We start from the raw sequence: 13,017 nt of genomic DNA on the forward strand, positions 1-13,017 counted from the left end.
TCATACACACAACTGATATTTAATCCACATTTTAATTAATTAATTGATTCTGCATGTTTCTCATTGAATTTAAGCCTCTGAATATTGCCTTTTCCTATTCTCAGATGGTTAAGAATTTAAAACAAATGAACACGTTTAAGATTTAGATTGTACGAGGAATTTTACAACCTACATTTTCAGAACATAAACATTTGGGAGGATATACAGGATATTTTTCATATGTCTAGCTCCCAACTGCAGTAGCAAATTACTGCTGTATTATTTATATGGCATGAAACAGAGTCACTTAAGTAGTTTAAGGCAATTCTGTAGGAGAGGTTCATTCTAAGGATGTTGATGATTTATAGTTCGAAGGCAACAGAACACTGAGCCAGACATCATTGCTTGCCAGGGCCTGTCTACAATAAGACAGGCATTTCATGGTTCTCAGTTACTGTAGCATTTTGTCACTTCCCCCTAGTGGCTGCCGTGACAACGACATGATTGGTGCAGCTACGTTAATACAATGGAGAGGGCATAGTTACATGCTAGTTTTTTTGCTAGTGTTCTTGGGGCTGAGATTGTAAGGTAAACCTGTATTGTTTTAAAAGTAGAGTAGGAAGCGTCTGGTCTAACATGACTGCTAAGATCAATGTAGAACACTAGGGAAGGAAATAAGAATTATTTTAAAATGATTGTAGTATACATTTCACAGAAAAAAACGAAAGGTTTAAGAACAAGAAAGTACTTGTTAGTTATAACATCATTACCCAGTTTACCTGCAGCATTTAAAAATTGTTTTTCTAAACTATGAAACAGCAAGTGAGACTGGACAGAAAGTAATATAAGGCTAATAAGCATATTAGGTAACAATGTGATATGATCCTTACTAATTAAAAATTTGTTTTCAAATTATGTTATTTCATTTGTATAAACTATGCATTTTGCTCTACATAGGAAAACATATTTTCAGGAAAGTTTATATAAATAAGATCAGGATAATTTCCACTGTAAAATTAAAAATCATGCACTATCGCAATCCTAACAGTTTTAAAACATTAATCACATTTAAAAATGGGTAAGCCATTTCTCTTCTCCATTTAAATTACTCTAGCACACATGCCTTTAATCTACAGTGAACACTTAAATATGTCAAATAAATCATGCAGTTTAAAATCATTGTAATGCCTAGAATGATTGTGTATTTAAATGCATTTTTAAAGTATGGATTTCTTGAAGTACAAATATGGATTCATGAAATATTTGTTTTCTATAAAAGCAATTTTGCTTGCTAACTTTAACAAATACATTTTTTTGTAAAAGAAGAAAATTCAAAAAATATTGAGGTGGTTATTCTTAATACTTACAGAATCATTAATATCATAGTACATATTTTTCCACAAAATATACTACTTGCACACACACACGTATATGTGCAACTATATGTGGTTTTAAAAGATGATATTTCATAAAAAACTTTTGCAAACACTGTTTTTTCACTTCATATGTAATGAGCATTTTCTGTGTTTCTAAATATTCTCCTAAATTGTGGTTTATAATAGCTGCATACCATCTCATCACATGTGGATATTATAGTTTAACCAGTCTATTTCTGTTACATATTTTATTTTGTTTCAGTCCTTCACAAATCATGAAATAAAATTTCTCATCAAAACTTCATATACAGCACCAGAAACACGGTTCATTAAGAATGATAAATTGAACTTTATCAAAATTAAATCCTTTTGTTATGAGAAAGAAACTGCTTGCTAATAGAATAAAAGGAGCTACAGATCTGGAGAAAATGTTTGCAAATCACATATCTGAGTACCTAGAATATGCAAAGCACCTTTAAAATTCAAAATAAAGAAAAGACAACCCAACAGAACAATGGGTACAAGATATGAAGAGATACGCTACCAAGAGTAGACCAAGATGTCAAATAAGACCTTGAAAATATGTTCAACATTATTAGCCATTGGGCACATGAAAATTAAAACCATGATGAGCTTCCACTGCACACCTATTAGAAGGGATGAACAGAAAACATTCTGGCAATACCTGGTACTAACAATATGAGGAACTGGATGTCTTATGTATTGCTGCTTGGAATATGAAATGGTACAGCCACTTTGGAAAACTGTTTGGCAGGTTCTTAAATATAGTAAACCTGTACTTACTTTATGGCCCAGGAATTTCAGTCTTGAGTATTTACTCTACAGATGTGAAAACTTATGTCCACACAAAAACCACCCCAAAATGTTAATAATAGCTTTGTTCATAATTGACAAAAACTGGAAACAGCCTAAATATCCTTAAATAAGTGAACAGATTAACAAACTGTAGTATAGCCAATCAATTTAATAATACTCAGCAATAAAAAGAAAAAAAAACACACAAAACTTTTGATACACACAGTAACTTGGATGAATTCCATATGCATAATTCTGAGTGAAGGAAATATGTCTCAAAAGATTTCTTACTCAATCCTTCAGTTACATGCCATTCTGGAAAAGACAAATTTATAGTGATGGAGAACACATTAGTTGTTGCCAACGTTATGGGTAGAGGGAGAGAGGGAATATAAAAGGATAGCATGATGGAGTTTTTTAAGTGACGAAATTATTATGTTTCCTGATTATAGTGGTGGTCACAGGTGTTATGCATGTGTTAACATTTACAGAACTTAACTCCATATGGAAAGAAGTCAATTCTGTTCTTTGAATGTTAAAAAAAAAAAAAAGTTTAAGTCACAACATATTTACTATTGCTTTAAAACAGTAGTGTATCATATTTAAAAAAATATATGTACCTCGTATTATTGTCTTATGCCTTGGATAATTGGAGTCAGTGAGCCAAAATACATCACAGTTTTTAAATACAAACATATTTACTGGGATATTTTCCTTTAACCTAAAGTACATGGGCTTGTTCATTTCCTACATTTTTGCCAACATTAAATCTTAGTCTTTCATTTTTGCCACATGTAAGGTAAAGTGAAACTATATTTATTATTGTTCAAATTTGTATTTACTTCTTACTACTGAGGTTGATGTTTGATTTTATGTTCTAGTCCATTTCTATTATTCTCACTTTTTTCTTCTATCACATTTTATTAAGAATATTTCCACCGGATACAAATTTGATGCCATTGATCCACTTGACATTGCTCTTGCCTCCAGGTGTCAGGACATTTTAATTTGTTTTGAACCATTCACTAAATGAAGATGCACAATTAGGCTGCTACTTTGAAGACACAACTTGCTGCTTGTTACTAGTCCTTTGTGTCTCTCTCATCTGTTTAGTCTTGAATAACAACAGAGCTGTGAGCTGTCAGTAACTACTGCACAAGCTGTGAAATTACCCGAAGAAGACAATTTGATTGTACTGAAAAGACTTCCTATAGGACAAAAGCATAGATCTCTCTTTCCATAATTTTGGACTCATGGTAATGACTCATACAGCCGCCAAGAAGTGGTAGAAGAGGCCCAATGAAGAGAAGAGCTGTGCTGCCTGGTGAAGGTCTGTCCCAGGACATTTTAGCACCTGGGTCATAGTTATGCACATAAAATTAGACATCTAACATATTGGCTCACTCTTACACTCTGGAATTTAACACACATTCTCTTATTCCATAATATGAACAACTTCTTAGAAACTTTCATTCAGTTCATTAAAGTAGGTTACGATTTTTTGGAGGTTTTTTCTGTCTAGAAAATAACTGATGATTTCCTCAAATGGCATTTTGAAAATTCTGAATTATTTCCAAGCATTATCTGTTATTTCACCTTTTTTTTTTCAATAGAAGTTATTGAATGCATGCTTGTTTATCGGTGTGTACCCTGAGGGTAAAAGACATAAAACCTTAGAATTGAAGACAGGCACCTTTCTGAAGTCCCCTAGTTCTGATTCTTGGTATGACCATAAGTCTGATTTGAATCCCTGTATCTTAATATATAAGATGCAGATAATATAGTAACAGAATATTATGAATCCTATTTCCTTTAGACATGATAAAGTTATTGGATTTCTTTTTCAAGGTCTTCGAGAAAAGCAAAGAAGCTATTTCAGGCATTGTGGTGACAATTTAAAATAAAAATTGTTTTCAAGGGAGGACTACAATGAAAATGGGTACTTATTAATTAGTTTCAGCAACAGTTCAAAAAATTTTCCATTCACTATTTTTAATATTTGACGTCTTTGTTCACCAAGGCAACAGGCATGGCTGTCATGTAAATACAAAAAAAGAATAGAAATAAATATTGTATATGTGTATATGTATGTATATATGTATATGCACACACACATACACACACGTATCACTAGTTTTATGATTGGTATATCTTTTATGGAAAACAAATTCATAACGGCGATTAAGAAGAAAAATTTACAAGTATGCCCATTTTTATTTAGTTATGACTCCCTTAAAATAGTTTCTAAAAGCTCAATAATTTCTTTCTCAATGATTGGGTAAATTAATACTAAAAGTTTCCTAAGTGGTTTCTTTCAGTTTGATAAGTTACATCCACCAGAATAAAATAGATTGTAGAGAAGATTATATTTGCCTGCTCTTGCCACGTTCCCCACCTTCTCATGCATCTTCAAAGCATCCACCTCAGGTGTTCCATTGGGTGGAGTGCCAACCCCATGGTTTTTGTGTGCTCTTTTTGTCTATTACCAGCACAGTCAAAACATCCATTCAGTCCTTAGTGTCATGCTTTTATGCCCCAATGGAAATTCTTAGCCTGACAATTTATCCACTAATGATGTTAACAGTAGATTCCAGGTAAAATTCATGCAGTATGTAATATTTCAGATTAACTTTCCTGAAGAAAGTAATCCCACCTTTGTTGCTGTGAATGTTGATATCACCCCTATGCCAGATCTGTCTAAGGGAGGTACCACGCACCGGTGAGATAGGAATTTTCAACTTGAGTCATCCTTCACGGTACATCAAATCCTACAATAACACCCAAGTTATTGCTCCCACTTAATAAAACTATCAATAATAACTTGAAATAGTTCTATTAGTGAATTCTGATGATCCCAAAGTTCAGTAAAAAAAAAAAAAAAAAAAAAAAATATATATATATATATTAAACCCAAGGTTTTAGTTAATACACAAAATATGGAAAATAAAAAAGTTAATAAATTATATAAATGTTAAAATGGATAAGATCATTAAAAACCCATTACTTCTATTGCAATATCAGTAAAAGCTTAATAGGTTGTGATTATGGGCCAATTTTTCAGCTGAGGCTTCTTGTTCTTTCAAAATGTAAACAGGAAGAAAATGCAATTTAACATCAAAATTGTGGTACAACCAGATTTCATGCCACTTGAAATAATAAGTTAGGTAGGTCTCAGCACACTTTATTTTTCATTGTTTTTTAACATTTTGCCCTGTAATATGCATGCAAGGTTTTATCTATACAAACTATGTGTCAAGGCACAGACACGTGACTCCATATTCTTTTTTTATGTGGGGGTGGGGGAGGTGGCAGTTAAAATAAGCAGGAGACGTTATACATGAGGTTTGTCTTGGGTGCTACAAAATAAGTGGATCTATCTCTGCCCTCCAGAATCTTAAAAGTTTATACAATCATGTTTATACATAATGACATTTTGATCAATGATGGACGGCATATATAATGGTGAGCCCACTGGACTGTAATGGATTATAAACAAAAATGTGTGTGCAATGTTGAAAAAAAAAAAAAAGGTGGACCCCACTAGGATGTTGAATTTACTGCTAGCTCTGGGTGGTTTAAATAGTTGAGGAGGCTCAGCGTGCTGTCTACCTGCCCTGTGACCGCCCCAGCGGGGTTCTGGAATTGGTGAGGGAGAAACTTGAGAGGACTAAGGACACGGGAAGGCATATTCTTATAACAGATGCTTAGCGACTTTGATTAGGATCTTCATGTGGAATTATTGTGATATGGACCCTCTCTTACACTGATTTTTCAAATATGCTACTTTCTCAAGTGTTAGGTGTGTTCATTAAACTGATGCTGGACGTTTTCCAAAAAGCATTGTTTAGTATGGCAACCAAAACAAACAAACAAACAAACAAACAAAAAACACAAGGATTTAATTTCCTATAACTGCATGGCACACTCAGCTGCTGTAATTTCTCTACATTTAAAATTTGACTAAATTAATGGAGCCTAATTCATTCAGTCCTTAAAACACTTCTGTTTCCCTAGATTTTTATTATTTATTAAAATTAAAAAGACTGAAAATAAATTAATTAAATCTTTAACTCAAGTACATATAAAGAAAAAAATGCATTAAAATCGTGCAGAAGAAGGGAATTAATAAAGATAGGAGAAAGTAATGAAAAAGATGACAAAAGAACCCTCTGATTTGATCAATGAAATTCAAAGCTCTTTCTGTGGAAAGATCAAGAAAATAGACAAATATGAAACTCTTAAATCCAAAAACAGAATCCAGTAAGGAAATATTAGAGGTGAATATACAAAAATGATTTCACTCTCCAAATGTCAACAGTCACATGGGAATAAACAGTATGAATGGAAATAAAACACTCACTATGATGCAAGTAAAAGAACACATTTACAACGGTCATAGCTGTAAAATATTTAGGATTAACCTTAACAGTAACTTGCAAAATGATATATGAAAAGTGAATATTTATAAAGACTACATACCAAGAAGTGACTATATGGGATGCATGCTAAATTTCAGAATATGGATTTGAAACCTATTCAATATTTTAATTATAGACTAAATATTTTTATCTACTTAAACAATTGCAAGGGAATTTTTAATAGAACTAGGTAAAATTAGTTTAATATAACAAAAAGAAAATGTTCCATAATAATACTCTTCAAATTTGAATGCAAACTACAAGACAGAACTGTGCTACATACAGCCATGAAATTATTACACCCAGTGATAGGGATTCAAAACATAGTGTTTGTACTGGAATTATCATAAAGATCATAGCAAAACTGTATACATTTTAGACATTATTTAATTTTAGGGGATATTTTAGATGAATGAAAACCAGCCTGTTCTATTCAATAAGTTAATGGTCTATTTAATTCAAGGAAACAAACTTCAACTCATAAAGTGAACACAAGTAAATCTGAATTTTTTCTCTTATAAAAGTAAAACAAAAATCATATATAAAATTTGAAAATATTTATAGGGAATATTTTTATAAATTTAGATTTAGGATTTTTTTTTTTTTTTAAGCAAAACTTCATACCAACATCCATACTTGAAAATAAATTAATTCATTTAAAAACTGAACCTTCATCTATCTAAAAATTTCAAAACATTAATTGAAAAATCTGAGTTTAAGAAAATATCTAAGACTTAAATAACAGCAAAATAACTACAACGCATTAGATATAAATCTCTCCTACACGTCAATATACACACACATGCACATGAACACACACACACACCTAATAGAAAACAGCCTATGAGTGTAAATATCAAATTGTTCACCATAATAACTCCTATAAAGGGGAGTAATTAAAAAAGGAAAACATAATGTTACACTTTTAATTATTTACTTTACACTTTATTATTATTTGAATTATAATGATGTACATATCTTAATTTATGTTATACATATTTTTTAAATATTATTAGATATCGGGGAATATTTAATATTCTCATTGACTCTCAATAAAAAAATAAAACAGCATATCAAAGTAAAATATCCAAAAAACAAAGGTAAAGCAAATGGCTGAAAATCAGACAAGAAAATTGACAGATTTCTCTCAAAAGAATAGCAACTATACTTACTGGTAGACTCAAGTTAAACAGCGAACATCAAAAGTCAGTATTAGTACCACAGTTTTTTTAATCCAGTCATCTACCAATGGACATTTCAGTCATTTCCATGTCTTGGCTATTGTGTATAGTGCTGCAATAAACATAGGAGTGCATACATTTTTTTTGAATTAGAGTTTTGGATTTCTCCGGATAGATACCTGGGAGTGGAATTACTGAACAGTTGTCTCATTAGGGAGACCACCTCAGGGATGATGTAGATGTCTAATCACTGCAGTGTACACCTGAAGCTGAAGCTGAACAATAATGAATGTTAACTACAAGTTTATAGTATATATACTACAAGTAAATATATATGTATATACTTACAAGAGGCGGAGTACAACATTAGGAATAGAGACAGTGGAAATGTAATGACTGTGTACGATGTCAGAGGGATAGTGGGTGGGGGGGCTGACACAGTGTGAGAGATATAAATGATAAACGTCTAAGTATTACTTTGTTTTGTGCACCTAAAACTAATAAAAAAATGTCGGTATCAGAATATCTTCAAAGTTAAAAAAAATGACTGTTAGAATTCTATTCCTACTAAATATACTTCAAAAAAAAATGATAGTATCGGAGTTTTTTCCAAACAAACAGTATCTGAGAAAATCCTAACCACATATTTAAAGCACAGAAATCTTCCCAAGTAAAGGTTATAAATTAGAAGGAATAAGAATGAAAGAGAAAGGTAATATGTGGGTGTACACCCATTAATATTAAAATATGAGCTAAAAAACATATATTCGCACTAGATTATAAGTAAGGGGTATCCCTATAAATCCTTCCATTTGCATGAAGAGGCAAAATACTAGTCACTTAGATGTTGATAGATTAACAGTTCATGTTTTTGTCACTACTGCAATCACTAAAGAAGAGTGAAGGAGGGTATAGCTACCAGCCTACGAGGAGGGGATGATGATGATAACTCAATCATCAAACACATGTGAGAAAAAAGAAAGAAAATAACATAATATGAGAAATAGAAATCAAAAGTGTAACTACGTTAAAGGTAAATTGACTTTTCAATTCAATTGTAAGATAAAGCTGGTTAGAGTAGATCAAAACAAATCAATTTATATTATGCTTATAGGATTCACATAAGAATATAAAAATACTGATACTTTGATTATAAAATGAAAAAATAAAATCACTTCAGAAACTAACCAAAAGATAACTCATCTAGTTCTATTAATATCAAAGTGTGGATTTCAAACACATATTTTTAAAGATTTATAAAGTATGATGCAAACAGAACAATTCATTTAGAAGATATAATGATTGTACATGTGTAACCTAGTAACATATTCACAAATATATAAAGCAATATTGGCAAAACTGAAAATGAAAAATAAAAAAGATTACAATCATAGTGGTAGATTTTAAAAAACTTTCTTAGGAATTAATAGAAGACTGAAAATAAGAAAGCATATAAAACTTTGACATTATGTTTAACAAATTTGATGCACTGATAGATGCAGAAAGTAGCATCAAACAACTGTACATTACACATTGTTTACAAGTATGCACTAAAAAAATTACTAATGTTGACCATCTACTTGAACAAAAAGGAAGTCTCAGTCACTGTAAAGCAATTAAATTTGTAAAACACACTAGAAAGTAATAATAAAATATAATCATAATATTCAAACACTTGAATGTCACCTTCTAAATTAGCACTAGGTCAAAAAGATATCACAATGAAAATTGGAAAACAACCTCAATAGCGATGGAAACACAAAGTGAGCTTTGGGTTCTTGACAGTGTTTTATTTTATTGCCTGTGCACCTGTGTATAGGACTGGCTACATAATTTGGGGCCCAGTGCAAAATGAAAATGCTGATCAAAAGATATTATGAATGTTAAGATTATCAAAATAGCATTAAACTAAGTATAGGACCCTTATAAGGGTGTTACAACACCCATGAACCTTATCTTGCCTCTATATTCACTTTGTAATTACTCACTGAGGTGTAATTTATGGTTTAATCACTTTTATCTTTGTGCTGGACTTCAGAATAAAAAATATATATGTGTATATATACCCACACGCATACATACACACACACACACACACACACACACATATATGATGAGGTAGTTATGTAGTTATCCAGGCAAATTAAACTATAGATAGATAGATAGATAGATAGATAGATAGATAGATAGATAGATAGATAGATATAATATGTATATTATATCTATAGATATAGATATATAGGTATATGTATATATATATTATATACACACATAATATTAAATGTGTGTGAGTAGATACACATATCACATATACATTTTATATATATACCGTGTTTCCCTGAAAATAAGATCTAACCGAAGAATCTGTTCTAATGCGTCTTTTGGAGCAAAAATTAATATAAGACTGGGTCTTATATTAATTTTATGTAATATATATATATAAAATGGAGCAGCTATGTAGTTATCTGGGCAAATTAAACAAACAAAACTGCTTGTAATGGAAAATAAGGTAGAAATTTGTGTTCTTAAGATCTATATGCTTTTCCCACTGTCAGATGAATATTTGTTACTTCAGTGAAATTTTTCTTTTTAAACACTTTGTTTCCAAAGATAAAACCAAAGTCAGAGGTCCTTTGAAGCAATTCTCATGCCCAGTTTCTTAGAAGTTATGGTGGGAGGTCTTCCCAGGAGATAGTCATCCAGAAAGTCCTACTGAAAGTTTGGGGAATAAATTAAGAAATGTATGTGTGATGGAAAAGAGGAGGAAGAATAGAGTGAGATTATGTAAAATATTTTCTAGTAATTCATTTATTGACACTATATTTAATCAGTAGCATTGTATAACATATATACCAAAAGTACTTGCTAAAATGTTAAATGCACATATGTATTTTCAAATTTCTACTTCCATGTGGCAATATAAAAATAATCCTTGCTTCATGACCTCTTTTTAATATTTGCTAAAAACTTCTTGCTAGAAGTATCAGGTGTGTAGATCAGAAAAGTGATAATTAGCAATGTTTCTATTCTACTTAATCTTACCTCTCTTGCATAAAATTAGGCATTAGCTTTCTAAATTTATCCAAATGAACATCAGTCTAGGTTAAAAGATGCAGAAAGAAAATGCCATGAGGAAGTTAGTGCATTATATTTAATTTCACTGCTGAAATATGCATAATCTTTATATATATATATATATATATATATATATATATATATATATATGTATATACATACATATACTTAATATATACTTATATTTCTGTAGATCTATATATAAACATTATATGCTATTTCAATTTTATTTTATTAATTTATTTCCTTTAACAGCTAGTTTGGAAGGAGGAGCATCTTGATTTAATGAATTCACGCATTTTGATTTGTCTTCTTCCAACTACTCTGTTTATGTAACAAAAACAAATCATTTTTATTATTTGGAAAAATTTCTGTAGTACATACAATGGCATGTTTGAAATAATAGAAGTCTGAACTTAAAATGGAAGGCAATATAGATTCAATATCACGTACATATGTATAAATGTATATATGCATATATATATGCATATATATACATACATATATATATATATATATATATATATATATATATATATATATATATATATATATACACACACATATACACACACAGACACATACATATACCAGAAGTGCCAAAAAATATACAAGTGGACACTTTGGTCAATGTTGCTCAAGCAGTAGTTCGCCGTAATCAGAAGTGTCTGGACGCTGATTGTAACCACTTTGAGCACCTCTTGTAATTGCAGAAGTCACATGTGACTTGTATTCATCTTTTGTTATTGGTATATATTGAGTATTACAATTTTAATATGTTTTCCTTTCTTAAAATGTGTATACTTTTTTTGGCACCTTCTGTGTACCTGACCCAAGACCCAAGACCCTGTGCTTTAACTAGCATGTTAGTTTCCTGTGCCAAAGTAAGACAACCCTCACCTGAAGAGCACTATGATTGTGCCAGATCTTTTTGCTTACCTTCCCTATAGACTGAGACGACATGACCTGTACTGGTAGGCACGATCCTTTCTTACCCACACGGCTTTACAGTACTTGTGACCTCTATTAAGTCAGGTAAATTCTAATCAGCTCACTTTTCTCAGAATAAAGATATGTAGATGTGTTTCCCTTTGTTTCCTTCTTAGCATGAAAAGCAAGAATTTGTAAAATAGATAATTTTTAAATTTGAAATATTGGTTGCCAGTTACAATAAATTGCTTCCTGACCCTATCGGCTACATAGCCATTTTATTATTTAGTTGCTCAGCAATAGTAAGCCCTCCTCAGCTTTCAAGGTGCTATTAAACACCCTTTCTCCAATAGTGCATCTCCCAGACACACTGTACTCAGGAAAGTGTTCATACGTTGCTTTAGTTTACTATATGATTGGTTTATTATACTGTATTGACTTTCTGCTCTCAAATCATTATTGATCAGCACTCTGCATCTGTTGTACATTTTTCACGATACCACATTTGACATTTAAATAGCACGGTGTTAACATATAATGAAATAGAAGGCTTTAACCCATAGTTATCATATCCCTTGTTTTCCCTTTAGAACTTAATGGCATTTCTTTACAGTATCTTATTTTCTTTCTCTACAACAGATATTGCGGTGAGTTTAACATCACTGTACGTAAAAAAATATTTCTAAAGGAGGGCAAAGTAAAAGAAGGAGGTAAAGGACTAAATAGTTTGATATTTTATTAACACCTACAAAAGAGCAAACATATTTCAATATCTTACTGAGGACAAATGTCCCATCCTTCTCTTCTGGGTTTTCAGTGATAATAGGTCTATTTCTTTACATGTACATAACATGTAAGTTATTATATTTTATTGATCTGCAATCAGAAATCTTGTGTGCAATTCATGACAAAAACCATCCTCTTTTTTACAGGGGAAAGAGTTAAGTTTCAAGAATTTGGGGATTGTCCCAAATTTACACTTTATGTGGTATTGGATCCATCTCTTCTACATGCTGCAGCATGGAGAAACCTTAAAAATAGCAAGCTAGTTGAAAGAAGTCAGTCAAACAAGACCATATAATATGTGATTCCATTTCTATAAAATGGCTAAAAGAGGCAAATCAATAAAGGCAGGAAGTAAAGTGGAGGTTGCCTCGGACTGGACATGAATAGGTACTAACTGCTAATGGAAACAGCATTTCTTTTTGAGGTAATAAAAATATGTTAAATTCACTGTGGTGA

The sequence above is a fragment of the Rhinolophus sinicus genome, linkage group LG07 (assembly GCF_036562045.2).
Source record: "Rhinolophus sinicus isolate RSC01 linkage group LG07, ASM3656204v1, whole genome shotgun sequence".
NCBI lineage: Eukaryota > Metazoa > Chordata > Mammalia > Chiroptera > Rhinolophidae > Rhinolophus > Rhinolophus sinicus.